Source organism: Perissodus microlepis, chromosome 19 (genome assembly GCF_051167445.1).
Source record: "Perissodus microlepis isolate ML-2025 ecotype Zambia chromosome 19, ASM5116744v1, whole genome shotgun sequence".
NCBI classification, from domain to species: Eukaryota; Metazoa; Chordata; class Actinopteri; order Cichliformes; family Cichlidae; genus Perissodus; species Perissodus microlepis.
In genome coordinates, this window is record NC_140479.1 from 2858539 (window position 1) to 2886395 (window position 27857).

The 27857-nt window shown below is 43.4% G+C and overlaps 2 long non-coding RNA genes and 1 pseudogene across 3 annotated transcripts; 2 read left to right on the forward strand and 1 right to left on the reverse strand.

Moving 5' to 3' along the window:
• Positions 1-1091: 1091 nt before the first annotated feature.
• Positions 1092-2226, forward strand: LOC146365187 (uncharacterized). Its single transcript, XR_014798689.1, has 3 exons — positions 1092-1240; positions 1911-1971; positions 2144-2226. It is a non-coding gene; the product is annotated as an uncharacterized LOC146365187 (long non-coding RNA).
• A 2548-nt stretch (positions 2227-4774) lies between these two features.
• On the reverse strand, positions 4775-6423 carry LOC146365188 (uncharacterized; annotated as a pseudogene).
• Positions 6424-12774: 6351 nt separating this feature from the next.
• Positions 12775-27603, forward strand: LOC146365189 (uncharacterized). Of its 2 annotated transcripts, none has more exons than XR_014798510.1 (3): positions 12775-13575; positions 26813-26905; positions 27188-27603. It is a non-coding gene; the product is annotated as an uncharacterized LOC146365189 (long non-coding RNA). The 2 variants fall into 2 exon arrangements; XR_014798509.1 differs by having other exon boundaries at positions 12776-13124.
• The last annotated feature ends 254 nt before the right edge of the window (positions 27604-27857 follow it).

The window sequence follows — 27857 nt, forward strand, 5'->3', positions numbered from 1 at the left end:
TCTCCATTATTTATGGGAGTGGACACATCCTCGTCACATTAAATTAGAGAGCAGCCAGGCTGGCTGTGTCAGGGTCAATGCAAAGATCCTGCAGCATGTAACACACCATCACAGACAACCACAGCTAAGTGCTGCTGCACTGGCATCAGGGCTGGCTTTAACACATCACTGAACATGATTCAGCAAAACACACACATATATACAGGTGGTGTGCAGATAGGTGGGTGTGTGCCTGATTTATCATGTGACTTAATAAAAAGCCAAGAATAGAAAAAGAAATTCTCCTGAATCACCACCTCATGGACTTTGTGTGTCCCACTGATCCCAGAATCAGAATCAGAATCAGAAGACTTTATTTATCCCCAAGGGGCAATTAACAAACAACAGAGCAGCATGACGTTGAAGATAAGGACAATAAGAACAGGCAATAAGAGTGAGATAATAAATACACAGAATATACAGTATATACAGTTTTAAAATTAAAGTGACTGGAAGGTGAGTAAATAATTGTAAGTGAGTAAAAGTAAGTAAAGTGTCGGCAGTATAAAAGAGTGTAGTTTATGTTTCTGGTGTGGGAAATGTTCTTATCAGCTGGAGTTAAAAAGCAGAGTGGCTTTGGGGACAAAGGTGGCGCTCCTCCTCCTCTCAGTCCTGCAGGAAATGCAGCGGAGGCATTGCCATTGAAATGCGGGGTGAAGAATGTGAGAGGGGTCGTTGATGATTTTGGCTGCCTGTCTGACGGTGTGTTCACACCGAACGCGATAGAGGCGGCCAGAGCGTCAGGTTTACATGTAAAGTCAATGGAAAGGCGCGATGACCCGCGATTGCGGCTCCCGCGAAAATTCGGAAGCAGATTTGCGACGCGAAAACGCGAAAACGCCTGAAACTCGCGTCAGTCTAGCGCGTTTGGAGCGTTTGCCTCGCGAAAAAAAACACGCGCGTGAGTTTTTGTGTTGCATTTTGTGCATACGCGCGTCACGCGTCTACCGCTCGAGTTGGAAAAATCTGAACTCCAGCGTCAAATCACGCCGCGACAACCAATCAGGAGCCTGGTGACGTGGCTGTGACCTAGGTCAAAGGGGCAGATCCAGCCAAAGCCCTTCATACTTCAATGGAAGGAAGGCTAATCAGCGCCGTAGCAAACAACCTGGAGCTGTACGACACCAGCTGCTTTCTGTACCGAGACAGGAATATAAAGGACGAGCTTGGAGGAAGATATGTGAAGAGATCGGGCAACCTGGTAAGTTCATTCATTTCTCTTTTGAAAGTTTTCGCTGACCCGAGGAAGCCGCACAAAAGCTAGCAAGCCACCGCTATTTTCCCACTGACGTACAAATACCGTTCTGCTTTTATGCATGTTGTCATTTAGGAATATATTTTGTTTATTAATAAACAGCACACAGTGGTCCCGCTCATCCGTCACTGCTTCGCTTTTTCGCTGATTTTCTTTTTCTTTTCTTTTTTTTGCACCGTACAGCATTGCATTCTGCAGCCTGATTGACAAATCTCCTCCGTGTTGTGTCTCCTGCGCTTGCCAAATTTATCATGTTTGGTTTTGTTAACCATCACATCCAATAGAAAAAACAGCACAAAAATACCCATAACTATGAGCCTCATTCGGAAATAGACACCTGCACCGCGAGGGAAAAAGGCGCACGAAAGTGGCAGGCAGATGAAGACAAACCGCGGCATAATAATACTTTTACGTTTTGCATTCTACAAAGGTTTGCACTGTGAGAATCAATTGTGAGAACTGTGACCAATGTTCATGTGTGTGGGGAAAACAGTGTATAAAGTGCGTGACCAGGGGCTAGTTATTCTGAGAACCCCTGCTGCAATAAATGAGGGACCACTGTATATACTTTCTCTGATTATATTCAACATGTTAACATTTAATACTGTATTGATAGAGCCAACTGATTCTGCAGCAGAGCTTCCCCAGTCCCTGAGCTCCTGCTGCTGCACCCACAGGTATGTACAGCAGCACTGATACCTTTTTAGTCGGTGGGATTGCCTTGTAATCACCTTTACTAAATATCTACAACCAATCTGATTATATCCTGTTTTTGTTTTGTTTTTTTCAATGTTGAAATTAAAATCTAGTAGCAGCCTTCTCATTTCTTTGTTTTGTGCTGTTTTACAGGCCCACAGAGGAGGACGGCTCCGAGGCAGATGAGGGACGGGTCCCAGGACGGTCCATCGGTGCTGGAGCTCGCCATCCTGGTGTTCCTGAAGAGGCCACACCAGTCTCCAATGGAGCATTTCCTCCTCAGCCTTGTTCCTGCTCTGGAGAGCAGCTGGGTCCTTTTTATTCCTGTCTCTCTGTAAATACTTATATTTTATATATTTATGTTTAATGTTTTTCTGTGTGAGAATTTTAATATTATTTCAAATTAATTTTTATAATGACTAATGTCTCAGTTCTACTACACAGCAAATGTTGGCACACGACTTGACACATATAGAATTTATTTCATATTATACTAATGACAAAATATACTAATACAGTGGGATGCAAAAGTTTGGGCAACCTTGTTAATAGACATTATTTTCCTGTATAAATCGTTGGTTGTTACAATAAAAAATGTCAGTTAAATATATCATACAGGAGACACACACAGTGATACTTGAGAAGTGAAAAGAAGTTTACTGGATTTACAAAAAAGTGTGCAATAATTGTTTAAACAAAATCAAGCAGGTGCATAAATTTGGGCACCACAAAAAAAGAAATGGAATAAATATTTAGTGTATATCAATGTGTGTGTCTCCTATATGATATATGGGGTTCCTTTGTCTGGACGTGCTTCCCATCCAGAGCTGCACAGCACAGAGGGAAGTTCCAGAGCTCCTGGAATCCCTCTGTGATGGATCGCCAGTCTCCAGGTGAAGGCACAGCCATGAAGTCGTCCACTAGACAGTCCCAGATGGCCGTCGCTACCTGGGGGGTGATCTGGCTCAGGAACCTGGAACCAGGAATCTGACAAGGAACCTGGACAAAATTGTTCAAAATTAGTATTATGTGTACTGCAGTTACAAAATACATTATTCAAATTCCAAAATACTTTTGTGATGTCAGATTTAAATCACAAAACTTAAATCTTACATAAAACATTTTGTAATTATAAGGATAATTACAAATTGTATATTAGATCATATCTAAAACAGTTGTGTTTTGTTTTAACTTTAACATATCATAATTTGATTGGTAGCAACTTTTACAACTACAGTGAGCCAATCACTCATAATTCCTAAACATGTCAATCAGGTAGGAATGAAGTAAGACATTAATAGAAATAAAGAGTTGTATGTTGACATGTAGCCCTTTCCTTGCTTAAATCATTAATATTTTTTAAAAATTAATCTGTGATAAGACAGCTTATCAAGATAGAACCATGTAACTAAAGATGAACCAAACTGTTCAGTTTTATCTAACTCTGTTTTAATAAAGGCTGGTGACCCCTGTTAGAGTCTGACAGCTGCGAGGATTATATACAAATATTCAACTGTCCCAGAATTAAACCAGGTCTAAATAAAAAGGAGTGAGTATCACAACAAAGGTTAACTCAGTGGTCCTAATGCTACAGTTTGATATCAGCAAACACCGAGCGCATACATTGATATGACACCACAGCCATGCTATCAATGCAAACACTGATAACAGCATAAATCGAATTAAATCGGGACTTGATGAGAGCTTCTGAGTATCACTAGAAATATTATAAACAGTCGTCTCCGTACCACAGTTTGCTATCAGTAAACACCGAGAGCATTCACTGTTAGCATAGCACATCCATGTTAGCAGTGTATAAATGGATGGTTTAGCATATTAGCACAGGTATCAATAAAGGACTACCGTATTAAATACTTTTACTAACCTCAGGCAGATGGACAGGCGCTCTGCAGGTGGGATTGAGCGCCTGTAATTGGTGTCTAGGCGGGCGATGCTGGGACCGACGAGGGAAAGCAGGTCCTCAAACTGGCCGACGGTGATATCGCTGGAATCGGCCGTCATCCAGGCGCAGCTCCTGGAGCAAGTGGTGAAACTCACCAAACTGCTCACGCCTCTGGAGGACCTGATGGACCCAGGTACGGCGAGGACGTCTTTTACGCCGCTGCTCTGCTCTCCACAGTACATAGAGAAGGGAGACTCTCTCTTCAAGCGCTAGCTCGACAGCTGCCATCTTGCAAAGATGCCGGTCTGGCACAACTTCCTCCCACATTTCCGGTTCACGCGCTATGGATTTTTCTTGGACACGCGTTGAGACGCGAATGTGCACGCGTCAAATTAGGGGCGTTTGGGGCGTTTTGTTCGCGTCCATCGCGTTCGGTGTGAACACACAGTGAGGGCCTGTTGGCTGAAAACCTGAGCCAGAGTTCTGACAGGCCAATGATTTTAGAGCACACTGATGCAGTGTGCTGCAGTCTGTTCCTGTTCTGAAGGCTGAGGGAGTGGGACCAGCAGGTGATGGAGAAGGTCATGATGCTTTCCAGGAAGGCATATTAAAAAGTCATCATGATGGCTGTGCTGACTCCAAAGGAGTTGAGTTTCCTAAGGAGGTATAGCCGTTGGTGGCACCTCCTGAGAATCTCCTCTGTGTTGGCAGAGAATCTCAGGAGGTTGTCAAAGATGGTTCCCAGGTATTTGTACTCCTCAACTCCCTCCACTGGCTTCCCGTGACTGAAGCAGCCAGATCCCTCTGCCTACTGGAGAAGGTCACCACCATCTCTTTGGTTTTGCTCACGTTCAGTTCAAGTTTGGAGCTGTCACACCACTCTACAAACTCCTGCAGAGCGGGCCCGTGATGTTGTGAGGGGCCTGACAGCAGTGACAGGAGAACTGTGTCGTCAGCATATTTAACCAGGTGACAGTTGGTCTGTGTGGATCTGCAGTCATCGATGTAGAGGATGAAGAGCAGGGGGGAGAGCACACAGCCCTGGGGGGAGCCAGTGGAGGTGGAACAGAGACAGCAAAGAGAGTTGTTGACCCAAACTTTCTGTCACGGGTTGCTCTGAGGATCCACTCACTGGACTCCGGAGTTGTGTTTTAACAGAGACGGTTTATTTACAAGATCTTCACCAAGTGTATTTACAGACAGTGCGAGGATAGTGCTATATACAAGATGTGAGAGGCAGGGCTCCAGGGCAAACGGGAATCACACACGCGCTCACTCCAACCTCTCTCTCTCCGCTAGTGACCAGTCACTCCTTCCACACTCCCCACGGGGAAACACGGGGATGGGGAATCTAGAACACAGAGACACACGTTAACTTTCTGAGGCACGGGAAACTTGGGCTCGACGTGTACTGACTAGAGTCTTCACAACAATCCAGCGTTGAACAGCTGACCTCCTCCCTCTAAAATACCAGCTGGTCTGATGAGGCCCAGGTGTTCCCAATCCAGGAAGGCGTGGGCCGAGGGTGTGAACCCACCATTAGTTCCACCCCGGCAAAACAGGGGAGAGAGGGAGAGGGGGAGAGAGAGATAGAAAAGGAGAGCCAGGAGTGGGGAGATTATGATCAGCGCCTTGCCGATCCCGCAGGTCGTGACACTTTCTGAGTCCTGTTTGTCAAAAAGTCGAATATCCACAGGATTAGCTGATCATCCAGGTGAAATTGGGAGGAAAGTTTAGTGGCCAGGATATGAGGCTGCAGAGTGTTGAACGTTGATGAGAAATCAGCAAACAGAAGTCTGGCGGAGGAGTCGGGGAGCTCCAGATGTTTGTGGATGGAGTCCAAGATGAAGATTTTTGTGTCATCGACACCTCTGCGTGCACAGTAAGCAAACTGGAGTGGGTCCATCAGGGGGTCAGTTGCTCTTACGATGTGCTGTTTTATGATCTTCTCCATGGCCTTCATCACCAGGGAGGTGAGGGCCACAGGATGAAGATCATTCAGAGACTTTGGGTTGTTTCTTTTGGGGATGGGGATGACTGTGGAGTGTATTTCAGATAACCCCTATGGAAAAGAGAGCAAGGGACCAGTTGACCCTGCCTGGGATAGGGTTAGGCCTTAGGCGCTCAAGGGAGAGTACCCGGGAACCAGGCCTTGGCCCATGGGGCTTGGTTGGATGCAGCATGAAGGAGCAAGACTGGCCCATCCTCCTGTGAGTGCTGTATGGAGATAGATATTGAGCATCACATCAACACAAGGCACAGGCTCTGGAATCAGTCTCCTTGAGAGGGGATACAATATTTCCCAGTGTGGAGTTGCCCACAGTGAGAGGGCACTGAGAATGTCTGGCAGAGGCCCAGGTCTGGGGTATTTTCAGATCCCACCACGACCAGCAGAACTTCAACAGTATCGCAAGTGCCCCAGTGCCTACCTTGGTGGAAAACACTGGGCATGCAAGGTGAAGGGAGCCAACAAGGTGAAGAAAGGGTCCTTTTTGGTAAGCTCCAACTCTGTGCTTTCTTTTCCTGACATTATTCTTTAGCCGTTTTTCCTTGATCTCTCCTATCGCCCAGGTTCTAGGAATGTTAAGGCAGACACTGTCTCTTGAGAGTCCTCCCAAGATTCAGATCAGTCCACCCCTGAGCACATTCTACCATCCACCTCTTCTATCAGAAATCTTACCTGGGACATTGGAAATCTTACCTGGGACACTGAAACCTCTATTCTCTAACAGGACCTCTCGGAGACCTTGACCCGGGGACTGGACCTCCTGATCGGCATAACGTGCCTGCAGCTGCTCACGCAGCCATTATCACATCACATTAGACTTTGTTACCGGCCTCCCACCATCTAACAGTTAGACTGTCATTTACAATCCTTTACAGATTCTCTAAAGCAGCTCAGCTTTGTAAACTCCCATCTGCCTCTGAAATTACCAAAGTCCTAGTAGATCATGTTTTAGACTCCATGGCAGTCCCATTAAAAAATAGCCTCTGACAGGTGCCCACAATTCATCTCTCAAACTTGGAAAACTTTCTGCTCATCTCTAGGAGCCAAAGTGCGTCTCAGCTCTGGTTACCATCCTGAGACCAATGGGAAAACCGAGCAGCGGAACCAGGAGCTTGAGGCTGCTGTAAGCTGTGTCACCTCTCAGAACTCAAACTCCTGGTCACAGCAGTTGCCTTGGATAGAATACGTACACAACTCCCTTAATTCCTCAGCCACAGGTCTGTCCCCGCTAGTGATGGGTCGTTCGCGAACGAAATGGCTCTTAGAGCCGGCTCTTTGACGTGAACGACGCGAGCCGGCTCCTTATCGCGAGCCGTCACGTGGGTTTATTTTTTTTTTTTTTCTTTCTCTCACCCTCTCTCTCGCACTTTTTTTCTACTTCACTCTGCACGTGAGCCTTGTGTTTTACGCTGGGCAGAGGGGGGAGGGGCGGTAGTTACACTCAGTAGCACAGGAACAGAGCAGGAGGAAGAGAGAGAGAAAGACAGCCAGGGACAACAACGTCACATTAGAAAGGTATAGTAATCATCCACAACTATTTTCGGTTGCAGATGATAAAGGATTCAGAAAGTTTATTCATGCAGGCCCATATGACAGAGAATGTGCATCTTCTGTTTGTTTTCATATTTTAATTTATATTTAATTGTGTTGTGGTTTGCAGTGTTTTGTGTTGTTTTCACTTTAAATTTGTAAAAGGAAAAAGCTGAAAATTTAAATAGCTAAAAGTTGAAATGTGAATAGTTGATTTTTGTATTATATGATTTATTTATTACATTTTATGTGGAGTGAATAAATAAAAGTATATTTACGGTCGCCCCTCCAGACAAAGCACATACAAACTTCAAATCACGTACGAACTCTGAAGCATGTACAAACTCCGAAGCACATAAAAACTCAGAAGCACATAAAAACTCAAAACACGTACAAAAGACAACAGAAGTGCTCCAGGATGCTGGGCGCAGTGTTGAGCTTTTGTTATCTTGTGGCTACACAAGCCAGCAAGTACCAATGACCGGATTTGGTGTGTGGTAGTAACAGGTAAATGAACTTTTTTTTAAATTATATGAATATATATGAGTTCCTGTGTATAAATACACAAACAATACACACATGCTTTCAATTGTGTAATTTAAGTGATCTAGTAGCTCTGCTTTGGAAGTTCAGTTCATGCTAGAAATGTGTTTTGGAGTTTGTACGTGTTTTGTCTCTAGGTGCCACCGCACCGTATATATTTATATATAAACATATAAAACCACTTTTTTTTACATTAGTAATTCCTTTTGTGCATAATTTTATATTATCGTTAATAATAAATTAATTAAAGCAACAAAACAACCTGAAGAGCCGGTTCGGAGCCGAAAGAGCCGGCTCTTTTTAGTGAACCGAACCAAAAGAGCCGGATCTCTAAAAAGAGCCGGAAATCCCATCACTAGTCCCCGCTTCTCTGGAATAGAGCAGGGCGATATGACCAAAAATATTTATCACGATATACATTTGAAAATTTGCGATAACGATATAACTGATGATATAACTGATGATATAACTGACACTAGACAAAATACTTTACAACTCCACAACTTTATCAGTGCAAAAAAAAAAAAAAATCAGTGTATTTTCACTTAAACAAGCAGCTGTTTTATGTGAATTAAAGTTATATAAAAATTTAAATTCCTTGCTGACAGTTTAAGCAAAAGGCATTTCCAGTGGAAATTGGCCGACATATCCTCAGCATAACCATGTATAATATCCACAAAACTTAAAAAGAGGTTATACACACACAACACGGTAATATTATGTTGAAGCACAGTACGTATCACTCCGCGAGGCGCCTGCCTACGATAGCCGTAATGCTCCAACAATCCATCAAGCGGTGCGGCTTCATAGCTTAGCAAAGTCGTACTGAAACATTTGACAGATTTTCGAGCGCCGTGTACATAAAATCGTTTCCAGGTCAGTAAACACAACCAGAGTTCATACATAAGACACACGGGATTATAAGGGACACTGTCGATTTTCAGAAAAATCAAAGGATTGATTTTAAGTGTGCCGTATTTTCCAAACAACACGGTAATAACGACGGCCCGCTAGCATGCGCTACCAAAAATAGTGCTTTGTTGTGTATCTGACGGACGAAAGCTAAACCAGTTCCACACCACTGAAGTTGTTTCATTCAACGATTTGCTTTCGCCGCCATGCTTTTTCCGACGTGTGCGAATGAAAACAAAGGCACTGCGCATGCGCGTTTTACCCATATTCTATTGCGATATTTCATTTTTCTATCGTTGCCCAAAATTATACCGGTGTTACCGTGAACGGTATGATATGGCCCAGCCCTACTCTGGAATATCCACTCCCCCTAAGAACCTGAGCTCGCACAATCCCATCGGGAACACCGCCAGCAGGCTTGGAACCAATCCTGAAAGCACAGCGGCTCAGAGCAAGAGGTACGCGGACCATCATCGTACTCTGGCACTGGAGTATTCACCAGGACAGGTGTGGCTCGCTGCCCAGGACATGCCGCTCAAGGCTCTCAACCTGAAACCGTACCCCTACTATATTGGGTCATACATGCAAGTATTGCACTTTTTGAAGCTTTTACCATGTTTTATGTTAATGTTCACTTTGTAACAATACATTAAACAAAGAAAAAGCAGAATAGGTCACCTTTAAAAGCTTGAATGATCAGGGAATAAGTGATGCAATATCAGGTGTTTCCTATCATATATACACAAATCTCAGTCACGAACAGTCATATTCATTTATTTGTGTGTGTGTGTGTGTGTGCATGTGTTACTATTATTATTATTATTGCCACACAACTTGGACACTTGACTGTACATTTGGTCCAGTGCATTCACGTTCTGTCTCCACAGCAGTGGAAGCACGGAGAGTTAATAGTGTGCATAAGAACTGTCCAAGACATGCAAATTGAGATGACTGCAAATGGAATTTCTACAATATCAAGGCTTGTTAGTGCGAGACTAGCAAAGCACTAAGGACAATCAAGACACCTTGTCACTTGCTTCTTTTTTATCCCCTACCTCCTTGAGAAGAAAAAGCACTTTGAAACTACTAGTTTTTTCTCTTGCATTTACATAACAAAGCCCTCAAGAATAAGGTAGCGATGTGATGAAGCAGCTTCTGCTACTGCTTCTGAACACCCATCAACATGCCTCAGACACACACACCGATGGCGGCGTGAGGATGTACACACACATCCACATGTATTGCCTTTTTTTTAAACTCAATGCATATATCTGACAACCAAACCCCAAAGATCTCCGAAGCATGGCTTCACACCATGGCTACGCAGTCAGCAAAATAAATTGAAAGCATTAAGACAAAGTCAAAAAAGTACGAAACTGGAACAGAAGGAGAGAAGTAAAAAAAAAAAAGAACATGAAAACAAACTAACCTCTCTGTACCAACACCCCACTGCCACCTACGTATAACCCCCTTCCCAGCCCAAAACATACCCAACACTAGCCCACCCTCAGCCCAGCACAGCTCCCCACTTGGAAAGAAACCGGATGAAATGACATTATGCATATGAAAATGTCCAGAAAGATGTTTGATTTATGTATGCATTAGATGCAAATTCTATTACGGGACACAAGGCGGGCTGTGAGATTTCCCACTGAACACTTGGCTGCCCTGATCAAACCCCATCTCATTAATTCAGACAAGAGGGAGAAAGATAGAAGGAGTGAATGAGTAAGAATTGGAAAAAATTTACAACCCAGGCAGAGATTTCTCAAAAAAGCAAGGAAAAGGGTGGTGGTGGAGGAGCAAATTTCATTTTCCCTCTCAGGCCACAGTTAACTGGTATGGCAAAGAAAATACTCTGACTGTCCACTCCACAACAGGAACATTTGAAAAACAACATCATTAAATATCCATTATTATGGGCAGCAGTAAATGTAAAAGAAACACTTTATTTGGAAGTTTGCATGTTTAACATGTGGCTAAAATACGACCTAAATGCATCGCCACTGCAAGCTGGTAACCTGATGGATGCTAATAGAAAAAAAACACTGGCTGTTTTAACAACACTCAAGGAAACTGATGAGACTGACAAGCAGCAGAGAGCAAAAAACGCAGGAGTCACTTTAATCCCTTTGAATAAAGGGGTCACATCTTTACGACAGCTGTTTACCCCCCACCCCATGTATTAAGTGAAAAAGCTTTCCAAACCTACCTGGCCCTGTGTAAAAAAGTACAATCAGTTAAACACATTAACTGATTGTATCACCCCAGCAGCAACAACTGCAATCAAGCGTTTGCAACTGCTTTCATCGCTGTGGAGGAATTTTGGCCCACTATTCTTTGCAGAATTGTTTTAATTCAGCCACATTGGAGGGTTTTCAAGCATCAGCAGCCTGTTTAAGGTAAAGCACTTCAGTTGCCTAGGATACTTTAAAACATTCATTCTGTCTTTGTTTTATTTTTCACCATGTTTTACTGTTGTGTTAGTTTTACACCGTCGCATAATACTAACACAAAAATTTCACAGTAGCTCAGGAGGTGGAGCAGGTAATCCACTAATCTGAAGGCTTTATGACCCAAAAACACAGTCCCCCACAGTCAGGCACAGAGGTAGAAGCATTAAGCTTTGGGGATGTTCTTCTGTTGGGGCCACTGACGGGGTCCTGAACAAGAACCTCCTTCCCTCAACCAGAACGCTGAAGATGGGTCATAGATGGAAGCGTGACAATGATCCAAAACATACTGCCAAGGCAACAAAGGAGTGGCTAAAGAAGCACATTATGCTCAAGGTGTGGTCTTGCTAGTCTCCAGACTTCAATGGGAGGGAGATTAAACGTCGAGCTGCCACAGGGCAACCAAACTCTCCGAGTTTCTGGCATTAGGAAATTCCTCCTGAGATGTCTGCAAACCTGGTGACCAGGAAAAGTCTGCACTTGCCAACAAGTGTTTCTCCATCAAATACCAAGTCATTTGTTGCTTGAGGATCAAATACTTATTTCACTCAAAGAAAGGCAAGTCAGTTTAAAACGTTTATGTAATGTGTGTGTGTGTGTGTGGGGGGGGGGGGGGGGGGGGTATTAGTTCTTTAAAAGTGCACAAGCTGATATTTCTTCAACAACACGTTCTAAGATATTCTTTTAATAAAATTCCCATCACCATGTAGAGAGAGAAGCCGATGATCTCTCTGTTCATCTGTCACCTCTGCCCCCTTTGAACATTTGTAGGTAAAGCAAATAAGATAAGGTGAGGTGGAGATAAGAAGAGGCTTCAGATGATCCTTTTTGCCTGTTTCCTCTCTTCCTCCTTCAGTTCCACATATGATTGAGGTCACATGGGGAATTCTTCCCTGGCCTAACTAATGTAATTGCATCAGAGCAATACCCTTAAATGACACCTCACTCCGGATCTGCATACTAATTGTCCCGGCTCTGTCCTTGCCGCTGACCTTGGAGGAGGCCTTCGTTCTCCCAAGGGTGAGTTACGAGGACGATGTGTGTACACGTCAGTGCTCGTGGCGGTTTAGGGAGAAGAAGAAAAAACACTGTCCATCCATTGTTCACATTTCCAAGCAAAGACACTGTCATTCTGCATAACCTCCTCCCACCCTGCCTGCCTCACGGTACGCTGACCTCCCCCTTCGGAACACTACCACACATAAACACACATACACCCACCCTCGCCCTCTGCCACCCCATCGCTCCCCTCTATGCATCAATGCAAATTATAACAATGGCCGAGGCTTTATTCAGCGGGGTAAGCCTGCGTGACCTTCTGTGACGGAGAGCAGCAGAGACAAAAGGCCATTTCTCTCTGAATAAGCACACGGACAGCAGCATCTTCCCAACCCAGACGGGGGGGTGGGGTGGGGGCAAATGCAAAACAGGTTACAATTGTAAGGGTTTTTAAAGCAAAAGACTGCAGAATGGAAATGAATGCAGAGCAATTCAGTGGAGAGAGCTGAGGGAAAGCACGGAGGCTCCTGCCCCTTTGGAGACTGCTGCTACAGGATGTGTCTGGGTTGTTGATCAGGACTCAGCTTTGTGGAACTGACGAAAGCAACTGAATGACAAATTTGCATGGTTTGTGTATTTACATTAGAGATAGAGTGCTGTGGTCTCCGAGTAGGGAATGCATCTGTTGCTGGGTTTGGATCCTTAAAAGGATCGGTTCTTCCAGTCGCTGCATTGAGTTTTAATGAAGAAGAGTTTCAGCGAAGGAGAAGGGCCATGTCAACCTCTGTAAGTGTCACCCGAAACCTTGGCCGATTGTGACCCACACCCGTTCACACCGTGGCTTGTGTGATTAGGCAGAGGATCGATAGAGATTGAAAATGTGACGTCATTCAGGGGCAAAACCGCAAAGGATTCTGGGAACTCGTGGCAAGAGGTACTAGCACACGCAGGCTTTCAATTGAAATCAGTTACACAGCGATAAAAAGAAACACAAAAAATGGCAAGAAGCTGTTGTGTTATTAACTGCAATAGCCGGTCGCATGACAGCCACGGGAAGCCGACGGGTAAAGAGATCGTTGTTATCGGATTACGTCGTTGAAGAGAAATTGTTCGAGCCATGTTTCCGAAGTAACAAAGAGGCGACGGATGGCCTGGATTGCAGCCATTCAAAGACCAAATATAACGTCCCAGAACACTCCAGCTCACATGTTAGTCTGCTCCAAGCATTTCCACAAAGGTCAGTGTTTTGTAGTAGTTAATACGTCATTTTTCATAACATAATTGGTGATATAGGTTACAAGCAAGTCTGGCGCTGAACAGAAATTGTGGCGCTATGCTCCGTTTATTGTGCATAAATAGTGAATTGTCCTGACACAATATTGCGTTTCGCTTCTGTTATTACCATGGTACACTGACAAAAACATATACTTTTATTCACAGGATAAAACAGGTTTTTTGTATCACTAATTGCCCAGTACGATTACAGCAATATTATACAATATTATTGTCACTGCTACATTTCTGTAACGTGTACCAGAAATTATTTCCACTACTAATTAATTACCGTTGAGCTCAAAGGTCCTATTAATAAACGGTTAACGAATGTGTATTTATGAAGACGATTTGTGAGACTGGTAAACTTACGTTTGTTCGTACGATGGTCTTTCGTTCTACACGGTGCATTTCAAGGTCCTGCACCCATCCGTCGGTAAACTGTACCCGGGCTTGTTGCAGTGACCTGAAATTACTAAACTTCATGAGTGTATGCACTCACTCCAAGAACCGTATAATTATAAATATGAGCGTGGTGAAAGTTTTTGTCCACTCTGTGTGCTCGTAAGGGTCTGACCCTTTCAGTCCTTTGATTTTTTTTCCTCGTATCTTTTCTTTGACTTTTCATCAAGTCTGTCTTTGTACGGACCGACATTGTTCTCCTTCGTTTTGTACATAACTGTTTTGGGGGGAAAAGAAAAAGCAAGAAGGTATTGGAACCGGAGAATGAACGTTTTGCGGTGCTGCATTTAATGTGGTACTTGGATTGTTTTGCCACGAGTTCCCGGCATGCAATGCGCGAAAGTCACGTGGTCTGTCAATCTCTATAGGGGGTCCATGGCCCTGTCAGGGACACTCTCAGGCTACGTCTACACTAATCCAGATAATTTTCAAAGCAGTGTTTTTGTCTAAAAATGCTGCACGCTATCATTTTCAATTGTTTTAATCCACACTGAAAATGCTTACGTTCTTGTACTGAGCATGCATGAAATGCAAGACAATTCAACCTGCGTTATTTCTGTCTGCCGTTTATTTACTTTCCCTGCTCTTTGAAACGTCGAGGAAAAAGTTTTTTAAATGGACTAACAATAAGGTGGAGTTGCTTCTGTGAGTAACACAAAAGCACAAAGTTGCAAAAGTGAGTGAGAGTTAAAGAAGTTGAAGAAAAGCTGTTTGGAGCCTCCCTCTGCTACCTTAGTTTAATTGGTCACATGAGTGCATCACATGACTAAAATTGGTCATTGTTTTCCAAAGCCTCCATTTAAACAGTCCACACTGTGACACGAAAACAACGTTTTCAAATCTATCCACTTTGGAGAACATTTTCAAAAAGCTCTGTTTTCCTTGACCAAAAACGCCGTCTCAGTGTGGACGAAGCCTGAAACTTCTCGGATGAGAAGGTTGATTCTGTTCATCTGGACATTTTCAGTGGGAGAAACGTTTCGTCACCAGGTATCTTCTTCAGTCTCAGCTGACTGCAGGTCTCCAACCTTATAAATAGACCTTTGCACAATGACTCAAACTAGCCCACTGAATGAACAACGGGCTGCGAGGTAACCTTCTCTGATGAGGGGTGAAACATCTTCAAAGAAGTCCAGAAGCTTTTCTTTTCAAGCTTGTATTCACCTGTATTCACACTCGTTACACCCGCCGTTTATCGAACGGAGCAAAGCATGAATCAGTTACAGCGATTTCTCAGCATCCATGTTCTTTTTGGTCATCGTTTCAAATGTAATGCTTTCTTTTCCTTGTCTCTAGCTACATGCTGGTCTTCGGTAAATTTCCATACATATAGAAAAAGTTTTTTGAGCAAATACACAAATGGCCATAGTGCTGTAGTTATCAGTATATAAGAGAACATTTCAGAGTTGAGGTGTTGGACAACTTCTTTGAAATGTACCGTTATCGCAGAACAGATGAATTTGCTGTGGCAGTGATTATTTCTCCACCGAGCTCTGCTGCAATCTGGTAGCTTCCCCTATTCTGTCTGTGGATCATGAAAAACATCAGAGGAGTCCCAAACACTGCAAAAACCTCCTCTCAGGTTAAAGCCTGCATCTGAATCTCACACTCTGTTACAGGCGTGGGATTCTGCTCTCCTTGTACAGGTGTTTCTGCACTATTGTGAGATGTAAGGAAATTTGGAAGAAGAGCAGTTGGCCGTGGCTATTTTGCCATTTTTGCAGCTTATTGCACTCAAATGCATTACTACACACATACGCTGTCCCTTTTCTTCCTGTTTGGAAAAATGCAAAGAGGGTGGTTTTGTGGGATTTAGCGTTTTTCTCTCCAGCTGTTCTTGTACGGATCGTTTTGTCTGAGAGCACAGCAGGTTTAATCTAGTTCAGATAATTTCACCGCGCCTTGTAATGGGGTCCCTAAAGATGAAACCTGCTCGTGTTTTCACAGGGCTGGAAAAAAAGCAGGAACCTTTTAACCAAAACTCCATCCTGCTCCGGAGCAGGCGCAGGCATGAAGCTATTTTAGCATCCTGCCTCCTGCCCCTGGGACCAGGCATTAGACAGTCACCCTCCCCACCGCACCCACACACACAAACAACAAGCCTGCATCCACACACACACTCCAGGCCTCATGCACTTCCCCTTAATGTCTGGCAATTTGCCAGGTTGTCATTGAAAAGGTAAGTGTTGATTTCAGTAGCAATGATAGGCAATGCAGAAAAGGGTGGGAAACTTCAGAACAACGAAGCAGTCCTTTGGAGCTTTTTTCTTTTCTTTCTTTTCTCCCTCACCTCCTCCTCCTCCTCCTCTGGAAAGGGAGAGAAGTGTCAAGTTTGTGACAAGTGATACCCCCCCACCCCCACCCCACGCACGCCTGTAAAGGCGTTGACGATGGAAAGTTTGTGGAGTTGCGTTTTTGCAGATAGTTTGACCTACTTAGGTTAGCAGAGCGCCTAACACACGCAGGTTTTGTGCAGCCTTATTTTTTTGTTGAGGATGATTCTGACTGAATTAGAAAACTGAAGAGATGAGCTAACATCCAGTAAAATTATATCATTACATATCTCAGTGTGCTAAAACCTTCCACTGACATCGTCTGTCTGAGGTTCCTCCAGCTGTGGCTCTAAAATATTTTTAAAACTTCCAAAATACTTTGATTACATCACCGAGCAATAACGTGTAAATACTGAAAAATCTATTCTTACTGAGGTTTCTGTGCAGCAGCAGTTAATTAGAACATGTTTTTACCCTTCATGTAAATCTGTGCATGCTCTATAATGTTAAACTCTTTTTCATATGCATGCGTGCAGTACATGCATATAGATATGTACATTTAATGAATATAATCATGATATATAAACCTTTATTTACAGGTACATTCAAGACAATCAAGAACACTTTACAAGCAATTAAATACCAAAATCACCATATGGAATAAAGCATAAAATAACCCCATAGACGTACAGAGTATAACAATCGCTGTCAAACAGATAGAAACACAGTAAGTCATTAGAAATAATAATAAAACTAACAGAATAAAGTCCCCTGACAGCAGCAGCATTCACTCATCAGTGGAATAAAAACACTGTTATAATATTTCCACTGAACGTTATGTTAACATTTATAGTTTTACATCAAATTGTCTTGTATCTATCCTTCACATCAAACAGATGCTGAATGCTTCCCTGGAAACATTTGCACTGTTCCTTTTTCAAAATGAATAGTTTTCATATGAAAACTTTGGTTATTTAGTAACTAATTTATTCTTCCCTCTGTTGGTGATTTGCTCCAAGACCTGTCTACTACTGATTAGTGAACTGGGATGGCAACTAGTTTGTTTCTACCAGTCAGCAGGGTGTCAGTGGAAAGTGTTGACAATGAAAGAAGAAAGAGGGGAAGACGTGTTTAGAGGCAGCAAGGCTGAAGAAATGTAGGCTTGGAGGTGACAGTGGGGACCTTAAATGTAGGGACTATGGATGATAAGCTGGCTGACATGATGGAGAGAAGGAGTGTAGGAGACAATGTGGACGGAGGCCAGGAGCACCGGAGGCAGATTCAAACCTCGGTGCAGAAGAGACATGGAGTCGAAAAAAATCAGACGGGATCATTAGTTTAAAGCCGGAAATCAAAGAGTTGATGTTGAATGTTGTCATTGTGTGCGCCCACCAGGGTGGATGTCAGGAGGGAAAGAGTGGACTGGTAGAGTGTGTGAGGGAGGTGACTGGAGCATACTGGGACAGACATGTAGGAGAATAAAACACAGGTTATGAGATGTTGTTCTGAAGGTATTTAATGCAATAGCAAAGGAAACATGGGACAGATGAAAAAAGTAGTGCTGTGATGCTAGGTGTACAGCAAAGAGAGAGGCTGTAAGAGTGAGCTGTATGTGAGGCTGAATACTGTGTTAGCGAGCTGCATTCATAAACAGCATGGGTGCACATACCTGCTAAAAGAGTAAATAAGTAACTGTGCAATAAACTACTACAGTTACACTGACCACAGGCACACAGACCTGGCTCCACTTTACCTCCACATTTTTGTACCAGGCTGTAAATATGATTTTCTATTCTATTTTAAACCAGTACCTTGTTTTACACGCTAACACACTCACACACACACACACACACACACACACACATAGAGAGAGAAGACAAGTTCTTCTTTGGGCGGAGAAACAGATAGCAAGGCTCAGAGGGATGGGTGGGGGTGCTAGAGATATTTAAAGGCAAAGGAGATGGGCTTTGTTAAAGATGCGATTCCCCTGGGTTTCCCTTCCTTTAGTCGAAGGGATCTAATAGCACGATGCTCCTTTTCGAGCAACACCTACTTTGCTGGGGGGAGATAGGATGGCGTGTAATTATACTGCAAGGGCTTTCAGAGCCCTGACATACCTGTCACCAGGGAAGGAGAGGAATGAGGAGACATCTGCATACCTTTTAGCTCTTACTTCAGAATATAGAAACTTGTCCTTTCTCATTTGTTTCCACCTATTGTGCTTTTTTTCTCCTCCTTCCACTTGCTAGAAGAAGCTTGTTTTAGAAGTTTAGGGCTTGTACTCAATGCCTGTTTGATGACTTTTAAGGAGGGAAAAAAAGTGAAAGCAAGGAGGCGCTTTTGATTTTGATTTGAGAAATGGTGACTAATGAGAGGAGATAATCACTGTAAAAGTTGAAGCTTTTGTCACCAATTCAAATGTTGTTTGAACACATTCATTTCATCATTTGTACAATAACAAATTGAACTTAATAGCTCACAGTGATAATCAGGGATCAAACACAATAGAAAAACAATAAAAGACAGATGGGATGCTTCAAAGCCAGCGTGGATTCAGTATGAACATGAGAACATACTGAGACCAGCTACAAAATGATGCATTCACCTGATCACGTGTGTCGCAGAGGCATGGATGAAGGGATGGATGAGGCCCAGAATGTCTGGACCACACTTTAGGTGATGGTGTTGTAGGGGTTACACACACCTCAGGGCAAACCCATACCTGTGTGGGTTTCTTTCTCCCACAGTGCAAAACCTGTTAAATTCATTGGTGATTCTATTAAGGCCACAGAGCTGTAGATACTGGGTATAGACATATGCACGTAGCATGCAGTTTGAAGCTCTTTGAGCTGCCAGTAAATCCACTGTGCAGGTAGATGGCAGTCATTAATCAAGCATACTTTGCCCATTTAGCAACAGCATCACTATAAACTACAGCTGGACCAGACGGTCCTGCACCAGGCTACAATCAAAGTCACATGACACCATATGATGAATGAATCATCATCAGTGAAGGAAAGTCCGCTTATCAGATATCAGATTCCTGAGATACGTACTGAAGGCTGGCAGGAGGGCAGATATCACAAATGACACCTTTGGAGTATTTGAATTGAATCATGTGACAATGATATGGTTTGCTGTGAGATACAGACCCTCAAAGACGTTTCCACTTCAACACCAATGGACGACGTCACATTGGTCTTTTAATCAAACTTGTATTCTGTTTCTGTTGCTGCCATTTGGTATTTATTATGTTGAAGTCTTTTTTTGTGAAATATTTTGGCAGATGTGCATTTTCCATAGCCCTTCCAGCCTTATTTATTATTTATTATATTCTCGTGTACATAGTGTTCCTATATTTTTTTTCTTCTCCTTCAGTATTTTGTCTTTTACTTCCACACCTTGTGGTCTTGCTACATAATTTCATTGTGACTATAAAAGTTCTAAGTCTAATACAATCTATGGATCCATGTTATCTTCCTAGCACAACTAGTCTCTCCAGAGTGTCAGCAGAAACTATTCAATTCAGATTTATTTACACAGCACCAAATCACAGCAACAGTCACCTCAAGGCGCTTTACATTGTAAGGCAGACCCTACAATAATACATCCAGAGAAACTACACTACAACATGTTAGCTTGTTTCTATGTGTATTGGCTGGGTGCTGTGAGAAAAGTCCACCAGTGGCCTGTAGGTGCTGTGATGTTGTCCCTGGATTGTCCTACAGTGTACTGGCCTTCAAGTTTCTTAAATGTGTCAAGTAAAGCAGTTGAAAATGCGTCTCATCCCATTACGATATCAATCAGTCCCAAGATGCAGCTGCTGATGTCAAATTCTTAAGTGTTAAAAATGCGATTCCACTGACCCAGGCTTTGTGCCTGCATCGGTCCAACAGCACCTCGCCCACTGCTGCAGGGAGCACAGCAGAGCAGGAGGACCGTGGTACAATTGTCACGAGCAGCTTTGTGCAGGTAGCTTACAGACCCCACCTTGTTCGCTTTTATGTCTAACAGCAGGGGAGAAATGTTAAATTGTACCAGCCCCTCTTTACATGTATATAAAAATGTCCTGAACAAGATTCCTATCTTAATAGATGAAGCAGACGCAAAAGAACTATAATTTTAATCAAATCCTGGCCCTTATTGGTGTGACGCCGCTGAGTGCCATCGAAGCTTAAAATTCATGTTGTTGGGAGCTTGGAGAAAGAAACTCAGCGGGTGGTGTCTCACAGTGTAATTATCCCTCACTTACAGGTATTTCTGTCGCCACAGTCATTATCTTCCCTTGTAAAGAGGAAATCAATTTGTACAGATGTATATGAGGAGTTGGAGATTGCCCAGAGGAGAGGAAAAAAGGGGAAGAAAGGCATTCTGGTGAAAGGGGGAGAGGGAAAATTGAGGATAGATGACTTGTTATTGGTCTGCATGCAGGGCTTGTTTGTTTGTTCATCTGATTGGCTGTAGTTAGAGTGGCGTTGGGTTTGAGAGAGCAGCACAATGAAAAATGTGTCTTTGAATTCAACTCATTATTAAGTTTTATTACTGTGTTCCAAACAAGAGGCAGTATCACTTTTACAGACTCTATCAAACACTAGCTGCTTTGAAAGAACCCCCCAAATTTAAATCTGTTCACTCTTTTATTTATTTTTTCGAGATGACAAATGTTTACATGCATGCGACTCAGTCTGAAGTAAGAAGTTGGTTTAAATCATCTATTAATGAAATGAAAACTTTACAGACTAAAGACAATCCTATGTAATTTCTGCGCTCACACTGTGCCAGTTCAGCTCCTTCAGTGAAATAAAAGGTGCCTTATGTATAAAGTATTTAAGCACACAGATGTGTCCTGTGGCAGGCATGGTGCATATTCACAGCACCTGCTCAACACAGGGTTTTATGGGCCAACAGCTGGCTACAAAAACAAGTCTGACTGTGTGCACCAAAAAAAGATCAAACTGCTGCCCTGTGCTATGACATCAATAAAGACTTTCCATATAACTGAATGGTCGCAATCATACGGTGGCCCCGAGAGGACAAATGGACTGCAACTGAAGAAAACAGCAGCAATAAGAAAAACGCTGCAAAAGCACACAAACCACAACAGAAATAGGAAAAAAGAAAGTGGAAACAGATGTCCAAAAGCACAAGGGAAGTGTTTCTGGGGAGAAAATAACCTGACGGACCAGTTGCAGGAACCAAAACATACTTGGTGTGTTTCATCATGATTCATATAATACTGATGACGGATTTTTAGGCTAATAGTTAGGCTAACACACTTACCTCTCATCTTTTCATTCCTTACAAAACCGATAGATCCTCCACATCTGTGTGTCTCCCAGTGCATATTTTGGTTCCTGCAACTGGTCCTTCAGGTTATTGTCTCCCCAGAAACACTTCCCTTGTGCTTTTGGAAATCCGTTTTTCCCTATTTCCGTTGTGTTTTGTGTGCTTTTGCAGCGTTTTTCTTATTGCTGGTGTTTTCTTAAGTTGCAGTCCGTTTGGCCTCTCAGGGCCACCGTACAATCACCTTAAAGTCTTGTAATTATGCTTATTATTCGAGTTCATCATGAGTCGGCTCTTCCAAACTGATAGATGTCGATGACGCTGTTTTTTGCATGATGTGCTGCTTTTTGTAATTGTTTAGCCTTCCTAACGTTGCCAGGCAGGTTCTTTCTAAGTGCTTTCTTGATTCAGCAGGTCTGGAAAGAACCTAGTGAAAACAACCTCAGCACTCCGAAAATGGTGTAATAGCATGAAAATAGCATAAAAATGGAGAACTCTGCTTGTTTCCTTCTGAAAATGTGGCATAATAGCACCACTGCAGTTCACTGTAGCTCACTTAAAGGTATGGTAGTAGCTGCTTAACTAGACCTTGAACGTCCCTGTCGTTTTCCGTTGGCCTGCTGCTGTAAAGGGGAGAAAATGCACAATCCCTGTCTGCCAGTGTGGACTGGACATCTTCCCCAGACTCTATCGAGCATCAGTGTTTCTGTCATAAAGCCTAATGATTTGGACCCTGCAAGTACAGACTGTTAGTCTGGTTTGATTACTTAATGATAGCATTTGCCTGGTTAGCTGTGCTGGCTTGGCCATGGGCCACTTATCGAGAGCAGCATTTTGATTGGACAATGGACAGTGTGGGTGACAGATTGCAACAGTCCAGCCAGCGCGTCATACACTGTAACTACTAACGAAATTACTGCAATTAAGGTCAGCCAATTTCCCCATGTACAATGGTCAAGAGCGATAACATCACCATCGACACGCGCACGTGCAGGCTGTGATTAGTGCCCCCATGTGACACCGTTTTTGTCCAGTCGGTAAATGAGCTGTCCTAATCGGTCAAACCTTATTGCTAATTAAGTGACAGCATTTTCTTAGCATATTTTGTGGATGGGTATGTGGGGGTCCTGTCACAGAAGATACAGCATGCTCTCTGTTGGCCAGTCCAATTAGTCGCATTACAGCGAGGGCTGTCTGGAGGAGACGAGGGCCGCAGTGCCTGAAGGTAGTCGAGACAGGCCAGACGCACACAGTGTCTAAGATCAAGAAACAAATGAAGCACCATGTAATGATGATCAACATGTTGTGTCCAGCTGCCTGAATATACAGACTGGACACCCACACCCCCGACTGCCCGACTGGACACATCTTCCACAAACGACTGGCGGCAGCCTGACACCTTACATCGCACTCTGGACACTAAAGAGGCAGCCGAGGCGTGGACGGAGAGTCGTATGACTTTGGTCCAGCTGCTTCGTGGTCCGTTCCCATTACATCTAGGATAACGATGCCGAGCACATGCCTGATGCTGCACTTAGCCCCAAAGGGCAACTACGTGGATACCCAGCATCCTTGGACACGTGAATATCTGCTTCTGAGCAAGATGGCTGCTCCACGCCAAAGAGAGAAGACAAATGTGCTAATGATGGGACGGGCAAAACTGAGATGAGTCGCCACAGCGTCATGTTTTGTTTCCAGCCTACTATGGACTGTGTCGTACAACAAAGGGAGACTGTGCTAAGGGTAAGGCTGGATTCCCTTTATATTGGAATTTGGCAGAGGAAGCACCCCGGGAAAGAGACCGAGGAAAATAAAAGTGTCCAGAAAGTTAAAACTTTTTCCCAGCCTCTCACCTGACCTAATTACAGCAGCTCGATGGCTGCTAGTGCAACACTTTACCTTTGGTGTCCGACGTGCTTTCAGATTCCTGAGTTATTCTCATTTCAGCGTTTTTTGTTTTTTTTTAAATATTCCTCTTTGTTTCGCTGCCTGGGTTGTAGCCCTCCGGGGACTCTGCTTGTTGCAGCAGTCGGAAGGGGGTTGTTCTTCCTTCACTTTGGTTTAGTAAAGAGAATAAAAATAACTCCTGCCAGGCTTTCATTCACTACAGCTGTGAAGACATGATTTAACCAAGCACTACAAAAGGCTGAGCCCTGGGAAAGTCTGCTGTGTGTGGAGTAAACGGGATCAGCGCTGGCCCTTGTTGGCCCTTGCAGGAGATAACACGTACTCAGTCTGATGCATAGTTTGTAAACCAGAGAAAGGACTTCACCGCAGGTTTATGGACAATGAAATGTCTTCACACCATCCACACAGAAAAACATCATTTTTATACCGTTCTTAAAACTCTCTCTCTTTATTTCTTAACATATATATACATATATACAGCACGGAGCCCTGTTTAGCGCCCACTTGTGCCAGTTCAGAAGGTGGCACCACTGGGTTAATGTTAGCTAACCAGTGTCAGATAACTCAGGAGTGCTGGGCGGATCGATCCAAATATCGATTGCATCGATACCAAGTCAGCATCGGTATCAGATCGATACTAGCCTGGTCGATTCTTTACTTTCAGTTCTGCTCTTGTTTGCAATGCTGTGCTTCAGCAAAGACAAACAGCCAGGTCGCCGGACTCGCCGCTCCTGTGTCAGCGCAGGCACACTTTGCTCCTCCCCCCTCTTGTGTTTAGATGCTGCGCCGTCACATGACTTAGACGCTTTGGGGGTTGTTTACATATATTTATATTTTCACCAGTTGTTGTTTTTGTTGTTGAGGATTTTAATTGTAATTTTAGTATTATAGTTTCTCAACAGTACTTGTTTGTTTTCATTTGTTTCCTGGTTTGCGGCACTTTTTATTTAAGATGTTTCTAAAAAAAATGATAATAAAGCATTTTCTATTTAATTATAAACTTTGTGCTAATTATGTCCTGGGTTTTAACTATTTAATAATAAAAAAGGAAAAATCACAAAAAACACTTACGGTCATGAAAATTAATTGAGATTTAGCAATTCAATGAGCATCCACCTTATTTATTGAAAAGAATTGGTATCGATTTCAGTATCGGCGATCTGGCCCGTGTTTACTTGGTATCGGATTGATACCAAAATATGCAGTATCGCACACAGCTATAACGCAACAAGGTCACTAAAACTAAAACACAGTGTCACTTGGCTGTAGTGTCCCCGAGTGCAGCGATTACTTTTATGTTTAAGTAATCTTCAGCAGGAAGTGGTTGTTCATTGTTTAAATAGCTGGAAATGCATCTATTACCTTTGATGTCAGGGTTTGTAGGGTTTGCAGGGTTTGTAGGATTTGTAGGGTTTGTAGGGTTGGTAGGGTTTGTAGGGTTGGTAGGGTTGGTAGGGTTTGCAGGGTTTGTAGGGTTGGTAGGGTTGGTAGGGTTGGTAGGGTTTGCAGGGTTTGTAGGGTTGGTAGGGTTTGTAGGGTTGGTAGGGTTTGTAGGGTTTGTAGGGTTGGTAGGGTTTGCAGGGTTTGCAGGGTTTGTAGGGTTGGTAGGGTTGGTAGGGTTTGTAGGGTTGGTAGGGTTTGTAGGGTTTGCAGGGTTTGTAGGATTGGTAGGGTTTGTAGGGTTTGTAGGGTTGGTAGGGTTTGCAGGGTTTGTAGGGTTGGTAGGGTTTGCAGGGTTTGTAGGATTTGTAGGGTTTGTAGGGTTGGTAGGGTTGGTAGGGTTTGTAGGGTTGGTAGGGTTGGTAGGGTTTGTAGGGTGTGTAGGGTTGGTAGAGCATTTCCTAAAGGAGGAAAATGTGGTGGAGAGCTATTTTGACTCGTGGCTCGTCAAACCTTGTTTTCCCAAACAGTTTATGGTACAGCGGCTAACACTTTATCTGTTGTTTGCACTTTTCTGAGAAATACTCACTATTGTTTTGTTTTGTTTTATTTTTAATGAAGAAGCTTCAGTGCGTTTAAGTAGCCTGTGGTTCCAGTTTGTGTATGAGTGTCTAAATACTTTGTTACTTACTTGGAATTTAATAAAAATATTCTAAATTACATATTAAAGATGAGTACTTGTTTATAAATGATGGATTAAGCGCTTACTAACACCTTACTAATGCTTAATAGAGTGTCCTTATTATGTCACATAATCCAGTGACTTTGGATTACCTTTGACATGTGACAAACATGATCATCGTTAATAACACAGTGTCAAATGTTTCATATTTTCATACAGGCAGAACTGTAACACTACTTTCTGCAAAGACACTATTGATCCATTTTATCTTAAAATGAGTCAGAGGACTGGTCGGAGATCAGCGTCACAGTGCAGGAACCATGTCCGAGCTAACATATCTGCTTTGACACTCAGCAGCTGCCACAGACACTGTGAATGTGGTCATAGGAGGATGTGCTGCATTACCTGTGAGCTGGCTGTGCATACGTACGTGTGCAGGTCTGTTTGCCATCAGGCATCGCCCTCCTCTCGGGTCCGAAGGGGCTCCCGTGTCCTTCTGCGGAGACATCATCATCACTCAGACGTGCAGACATAATGGCGCCTTCTGACACACACACACTCAGCGCAAGTGTTACCTGGAGGCCTCGAGCATGGTGGGGTTTGCCAGCAGAGGCCCAAAATCTGAGATAATCTGTGTCATTCATATTGTGCCATGTGACACAAATGATCTGATAATTCACATGTGAAGTGAATTAACATCTGTTGTTTGAATGGGCCATTCGTCAATTTCACAGGTCTGTGCTACTGACCACAGATGTGTGTCCTTCTGTATGTGAGAGACTGTGATACATTATTAGAAACCGACGGTTCGAGGTGAATATGAAGCCGTGCGCTCTCGCTACAATGTGCATTTAGACGAATACGTCTCATAAGTGCACTGGCTCTCCTCGAGGGCTTAGCTCACAAATCCACTTCACAAACAGCAGACTCTCAGCGTGTCATGCTGTATTTCACTAAAGTGACCACAGACTCTGGTAAGAGCGGGCGGCATTTGGCACATGTTTACAGAGAGCATATTCTTTGGACAAAGGTCTTCTGTGCACAAAAAGGATGCAATAACATGCAGATGAGCTTTCCTTTTCAACAACAATTGTATACAGGCAATTTTCTGGGAAGTGAAAATGTACTTTTTATCAGACAGGAAAGCAATCCAGGGCAATGTATGATTTCCTGGAATGAGAAGGTTTAAATCATTGTGTGTCTGTCTTTTATAGCGCTTTGGTGCAGCTGAGACGGCAGGAGCGAAGAAAGAAGAAGCAAAAGCGGAAAAGGGAGGAGGAAGCAAAGAAAAAACTCCAGAAGGTGGTGTAAGTACAGCGGCTTCATTCACACAAACATGCACACAGACGAGAAAAAAACTGTTCCCGAGAAAATCTGCTCGATTCAATCAAGCTTAATTCTATTTTGATAATTGTGGGTGCTGGGCGTCTAGGCCTGGCTCCACGGGGAAGCTGTGACTTGTGTACAAGACTGACAATGAAATCGGGTAACAACAGCTGCTGGGTGGAGGGCGAGCTCGTGTACCTCGACGCTCAAGTCTTGTCAGTCACATTTCCCCTAATTAACGAACATCTGCTTTCCATTTTCAGTTACACTGCATCGCCAGCTTGTCTCGTATGAATCGACGACTTCTGACCTCCCAGAGGTAGCACTCACTGACAGAAGTACTCGGCCGGCGATGTACAGCGTTTCCCCTTTTTTCTTCTTTTATGAGGGCCGCCATGCTGCTGCGGGGAAGAAGTGGAGAGGTGTGTGGATTTTTAGCCCTCTGAGACTACTCTTCCTCCTCCTGTCCTGTGGGACTCCGACAGAAAGTGCACTGTTTGTCTTGTGCTGCCATTGGTTAAGCGTCCTCCTGTGGTGTGCCAGCCTCTATCCACCAAGGAGCTACAGTCCTCTTTGTACCTCTGCAGTTCAAGCCTACTCCCACACCAACCTGTGTGTGTGTGTGTGTGTGTGTGTGTGTCACCATATGACCAGTGAACAATAAAAGAATATTGCATCAGCTGTTGACATTATGCTTTTTCCAAATGATTCATATCAGTCCTACATTATTAAACTGAATCATCACCAAGAATGAACCAAGCAAGCTTTTCCAGTCCTTACATTATAATCATGGATGGGATTAAAGTATCTGCAGATACTGAGTGCCGATGCTCTGCTCTGCACTCTGAGGAGAAGACTCGCAAGGTAAGGCAACAAGTTCAACACTCATTATATAACTCCATATAAAACAATATAAAGCAAATAAGAAATAAA